Raw genomic sequence first — 6744 nt, 5'->3', positions numbered from 1 at the left:
AGAATTGTCCCCTCTTCCTGACATCTATTCCAGAGTAAAAGCCCACTTACTTGAACCCTCCCCCAAATCACCTAACGCGGGCCCAAATTCTATAAAAAGCCTTCCCCCCACCCCCAGATTTATTTATTTATTTATTTATTTTTGGCTGTGTTGGGTATTCGTTGATGCACATGGGCTTTCTCTAGTTGTGGCAAGCGGGCGCTACTCTTCGTTGCGGTGCGCAGGCTTCTTATTGCAGTGGCTTCTCGTTGCGGAGCACGGGCTCTAGGCACGTGGGCTTCAGTAGTTGTGGCACGTGGGCTCAGTAGTTGCGGCTCTCGGGCCCTAGAGTGTAGGCTCAGTAGTTGTGGCACACGGGCTTAGGTGCTCCGTGGCATCTTCCTGCACCAGGGCTCGAACCCGTGTCCTCTGCATTGGCAAGTCCCTATAATAAGCCTTTTTAAACACTTTTTTTTTTTGGCCACGCAGTGGGGCTTGCAGGATCTTCGTTCCCTGACCAGGGATCGAACCTGGACCCTAGGCAGTGAAAGCTCGGAGACCCAACCACTGGACTGCCAGGGAATCCCCCAAACACCCTCTTACTGAGGTACATGCTGTCTTCCTTCTCAAAAGAGGCAATAAACCCAATTCGTTCAACTACAGGTGTGTTCCTGGTGGTCTTCATAATTGCTTTTCTTGTTTATCATTTGTCAGCCCCTAGAGAGTGGGAGTTCTGTCCTGTTCATTGCTGCATTTCCAGTTATCTGGGGCAAGTCCTGGCCCACAGCCAGACACTCATGTTGCTGGATGAACATGGGATCTTGGGAGCCAGGCACCTCAGATACTACTGCTGCTGTTGCCTGCTCAGCCCGCCCAGCCTAGGACAGCTCTCCCACTGAGTCCCCAGAGGATGGACAGGTGGACAGGTGGTGGTTGCTTGGAGGGTGCTCTATTAATGCCCTAAGGCCATTCCTGGCCACTTGATAGTGGATGGTTTTCCAGGGGCCAAGGTTGCTGAATTAGGGGAAGTCCTTGAGTGACCCACGTCTGTCACTGGAACCCAGGGAGGGCTTGGTCTGGGTTGGGTCATGCACACATGACCCTACATCACAAACCCCAGGCACCTCACTTTTCCCCAAACACACCACGAGACAAAAACTAGGAGTGCCTTTTCCTCCCTGGAGAACTCCCATACACCCTCCTTTGCCTGGCTTAAATGCTACTTCCTCCATGAAGCCTTCTCTGATTGCCCCCACCCAGCCTCCTCCTCCAGGCAGTCAGTTGCTCCCGTCTTGGTGCTCCCCCTGCTCTGAGTCCCAGTGGCTGGCATGTGGTAGTTACAGGGTGTCTTCACCATCTGCCTACCCACATGTCTGGGAGAGGGTTGTGCCAGAATCCCAGCATCTAATTCTGGCTTAGAGTGGTGCTTCCAGAATGTTTGCAGAACAGAGGATTGAGGGAGGGAGGGAGGAAGGAAGAGTCTGAAAAAATAAAGAATGAGTGAATGTGCAAATGAGATAACCTAGTGATGGATGAATGAGTGAATGAGGAAGTCAGTGCCTACGAGAAAGAATGAATGAACACTCAACAAAGAAATGGATACTCCATGAATGAAAGAGCACACAATACAGTGGATGAGCAGACAGTTACAGAGCTAGCAGGGCAACCGTCTCGATGATACCCCCAGCTCAGGGTCTGGCCCAGAGCTGGTACTTGGCAGACAGCTGCTGGATGGAAGTTAAATGAATGAATGAAATGAATGCGTGCACCAAGATGGGGGAGAGTTAAGGCATGTAGTTGTGAAGGAGCTGATAATAGCAACCTCAATGTCTAAGCCTAGTATAAGAGTGTTGACATGTTTGTCGTCCTGTTAAGGAACTGAGAGCCCCAGAGGGGTGAGTGACTGGCTCAGGGTCACCCAGACTCCAACCCAGCAGGCTGGGGCTGTGAGGGCCTGAGTGATCACATGACTCATGGATAGATGGACCAAGGCCCTCAAGCAGACCATGGTGGGGCCATCCAGGTGGCACCCTCCTAGGGCTGAAGCCAGATTTGAGGTCCTGCTCCCTGGGAGGAAAGGGTACCTACCCACTCCCACTCCTCACCAACTGTCCCACAAGAGTGGACTCAGACTCTGAGTGACATCCTGTCCGCCACCAGAGGGCAGCAAAGCTCCACCCAGGCCCACGTGCCAGCAGCTGGTGCCCCTGAGGCACCAGCACTGGGCACTTAGGGAATGACGTCTACCGACCTGAAAGACACCAATGCTGTGGAGTCTGGCAGATCTGACGGCAAAGTTTGGCTCCACCTGCTCTGAAGCGTGGGCTGGGCAAGCAACCTAACCTCTCAAAGGCTGTTTCCTTACGTGCAGGCTGGGGACAAGCAAACCTACCCTTGACACTGGCCAGCGGATAAGATGATGTGACAGATGTGCAGCGCCCAGCACAGCGCCTGACACTCAATAACAGGGTGATCACCTGTCCCAGTTTGGTTCCAAGACTGAGAGATTTCCCAGGATGCCGGACTTCCAGTGCTAAAATGGGGAGAGTCTCGGGCAAAGCAGCACAGTTGGTCACCCAGGGGTGGGAATTCCCACCTCAATCCTTTGAGTTGCGATTGATACTTAAAGAACTAAAACAGCAAAAATGTTCACAACTATTCCATAGTTTCAGCTTCTCACTGAATTAGTGAGTCAACGGTCTTTCTACAATGGTCTCTGTCAGTGACTAGAGAACAGTTCCACCAATGGAGATAAAAACAAAGAATACACCCACTTCAGAAAAGAGTTTGTCAGTTTCCTATAAAGATAAGTACCACACAACCCAGCAATCTCATTCCTAGAGAAATAAAGATATATGTCCACCAAGACCTGTATGTGAATACATACAGCAGCTTGATTCAAAACTAGCCCAAAACTGGAGACAACCCAAGTGTCCATCAAACTGTGATGTATCCATTCAGTGACACACACCTCAGCAATAAAAAGGAGGGAACCGTTGGTACTTGCAGCAGCATGGATGGATTTCAAAAGCATTATGCTTAAGGACTTCCCTGGCAGTCCAGTGGTTAAAGACTTCGCCTTCCAGGGCAGGGGGTGCGGGTTCGGTCCCTGGTTGGGGAGCTGAGATCCCACATGCCTTGCGGCCAAAAAAACCAAAACATAAAACAGAAGCAATATTGTAACAAATTCAATAGAGACTTTAAAAATGGTCCACATTAAAAAAAAAAATCTTAAAAAAACCCCAACATTATGCTTAGTGAATAAAGCCTGATCCAAAAGGCTACAACCTGAATGATTCCGTTACTTGACACTCTGGAAAGGGCAAAATGATAGAACACAGATCAGCAGTCACCACAGGCCAAGGATACGGGAAGGGGATAGACTGTAAAGGGCCCGAAGGAACTTTCTGGGGTGATGAACACGTTGTGTGTCTGGATTGTGGTGGTAGGTACACAAACACACAATCTGTCCAACTCATTGAACTCTATACTTAAAAAGGGTGAATTTAATTGTATGAAAATGATAGACCTCAATAAACTAGATTTAGTTTATGTGCAATGATGACACTTGAAAGGCATGGGGGCGATGGAAAGTGTAAGTATTGTGCTGTTGGCTGCTTTTTGTTAACTGCTTTATAAGACTTGAAAGGAGAACATGCATGTTCAGGTTAACCAACCATCAACTCAAGGCATGAAGGTCAGAAGGCATCCAGATTGGCAGTCTGCACAGAGGCGGCGTTCATCACCGGGTAGACGAGATGGCTTGTTTAGTGGAGGTCATCCAACCCTGTCCTAAGCCACTCCAGTGATTGTGCAATTAGTCCATGAACAGAGTAGCCATATGAAGGGTATGCACGGGCACAACAGATGGGCTCCCTCTCACCACGGCTGATATATTGCTGCTGCTGCTGAATGCCTGAGTGGAATGATCCTTCGTGTAGCATTATCCTTTAAGGAGCCCAGTCAACCTCCTGATGGCAAGTTTGTTACACTGACCACCTTTCGCCCTAGAGGCATTTGTCTTACTGTAATTTATTCTGTGCCATATAAGGGTTTGCCTCCCCTACCTGCAGTACCTCTGCCAGCACCATCATTCAAGGGCTTGCAGAATGTATTGGATTTGCCAGCAAGGGACCCGGCACAATATCTCTTTAGACCAGGGGATCATTTTATGGTAAAGGAGATGCAACATGGTGATGGGATTGTACACACCACAATACCCGAAAGCAGCTGACCTAATAGAACATAGAGTGGACTGTTATATTCTTAGATGAGGTGTGAGAGGTTGAAGGGATATCCACCAGGACGTGAAGTGTGCATGGAACCTACAGCTGATACATGGCCCTGCATGCCCTATAGTTAGAATTCATGGATTAGGGAACCAAAAGGTGGAAGAAGTAAGTGGTTCCTTTCACTACCACCCCTGAAATCTGCTTGCAAACCTGTACTTCTCATTTTTTCAAACTTAGTCTCGGCTGGATGAGAAATTCCGATTCCTACTAAATATTTGGTGGTGAGAACACTGTAGGGTACATAGAAGTAGAAACAGAATGTTGGGACTTCCCGGGTGGCACAGTGGTTGCGAATTGCCTGCCAATGCAGGGGACACGGGTTCGAGCCCCGGTCCAAGAAGATCCCACATGCCACGGAGCAACTAAGCCTGTGCGACACAGCTACTGAGCCTGTGCTCTACAGCCCACAAGCCACAACTACTGAGCCTGCGTGCCACAACTACTGAAGCCCACATGCCTAGAGCCTGTGCTCCGCAACAAAGAGAAGCGACCACAATGAGAAGCCTGTGCACTGCAATGAAGAATAGCCCCTGCTCGCTGCAACTAGAGAAAGCCCGCGTGCAGCAACGAAGACCCAATGCAGCCAAAAAGAAAGAAATAAACTAATTTTTAAAAAAAGAAATAGAATGTTGTACACATGAAACTTATATAATGCTATAAACCAATGTTACCTCAATACAAAAGTAAATCTAAAATAAAAAAGAAAAGAAATTCTGATTCCTGGGGGTCATGGAACACTGGGGGACACAGTAAGGGTTCCAGTGGATTTGAAGCTCTGATTACCACCTGTTCATTTGGGGCTTTTTGGCCTGGGGAAATAGCAGCAAAGGAAGGGGTGGGAATAAATGACCTTAATTATCGTGAGGAGCTAGGCAGCTACTGCATGATGGGGCTGTGGAGGAGTATGTCTAGAACTTGAGGGATTTATTAGGGACCATTTCTTTCTTTTTTTTGCACCCATGTTTCTTGAAGCTGCAGCAGAGTGGGAAGGGGCCATGACAGGGACCTGATAATTCTCCCTGCTGAATTTCCTTGTGGGGATACCTCTGTCTCACTGGTGGGCCCAGATCGTCCTGGAACCGGAATGTGACTCACTCCTCTTCAGCTCCTTGGCAGCCCCAGAATGATGAGTAGGGCCTGCACCCTTGTCCTTAAGTGCCTCCCACCCAGCTTCAAGGAGCAGAGGCCACCAGCCATCAGCCATAAGGCTGAATGTACTGCTCCCTCTTTCCCCTCCAATGGTTGAAATGTTACCCCCCCACCTTTCAGCCTGTCTCACAGCTATAAAGACCAGAAGATCTGGAGTATAGAAACTTTGTTTTAAATCCTGGATCTGCTATTTACTGATTATTTGACCCTGAGTGAGTCATCAATCTTTATAAGCCTTAATTCCTTATCTCTAAAATGGGAATAATTACACTCATTTCATGGAATAGTTGTAAGGGCCAATGAAGATGAAATTTGTGAACAGGACACAAGCTGGAATTCAGCTGATGGAGGCTGGAATATAATGTTACCCTTGACAAGGAAAAGCCTGCCACCTGGGTCCAGCATCCTATTTCCAAGGACCTTCCAGAACTGGCTCCATCAGTGATTTCATCTTTTCCCAGTGTTCTCACTCTCTCCTTCAGCATATGCTCCATCTCCCCAGACTCTACGTCCTTCTCTACATACTCTCCTTCCCTCTACCATCAAACCGCTTTTCAAAAATTTTAATTATGAAGATAAAAAGTAGCCGTAAGAAGAGCAAATACAAAGTAATTCCCATGCACCCATCACCTAACTTCAACAATTATCAACATTTTCCATCCTGCCCTTTCCCCCTTCCTGCTGGTAAAACAAATTCCAGAGATCAGATTATTTCATCTGTAAATGATTCTGGATGTATCCATAACAAATAAAAACCTTAAAAAATCCAGTATATTACTATCACACCTAAAAATATTAACAATAATTCCTTAGCATCAACTAATAGCCAATTTTTAAAATTTCCCAATTGTCTCAAAAAATTTTCTTTTACAGTTGGATTATCATCTTTAGTTCCCGTGTCTTATCTTACCCATATCATTTCCCCTCCTTCTTTCTTTTTCATGACAATTATTTGTTGAAGAAACAGAATATTTTTTCCTATAGAATTTCTCACTTTGGGATTTGGACAAATGCTTTTTTTGGCATCCTTTCATATGTCCTTCTATCCCCTTATTATTATTTATTTATTTATTTTTTTGCGGTACACGGGCCTCTCACTGTTGTGGCCTCTCCTGTTGCGGAGCACAGGCTCCGGACACGCAGGCTCAGCGGCCATGGCTCACGGGCCCAGCCGCTCCACAGCACGTGGGATCCTCCCAGACCAGGCACGAACCCATGTCCCCTGCATCGGCAGGCGGACTCTCAACCACTGCGCCACCAGGGAAGCCCCTATTATTATTTATTTTTGGGGTAAACTCATAATTAGATCTAGAGACTTGATTAA

This window comes from Grampus griseus, assembly GCF_964374135.1.
Source record: "Grampus griseus genome assembly, chromosome: 14".
NCBI lineage: Eukaryota > Metazoa > Chordata > Mammalia > Artiodactyla > Delphinidae > Grampus > Grampus griseus.
The sequence above is the reverse complement of the archived record's forward strand: the minus strand, read 5'-3'. Positions refer to the sequence as shown.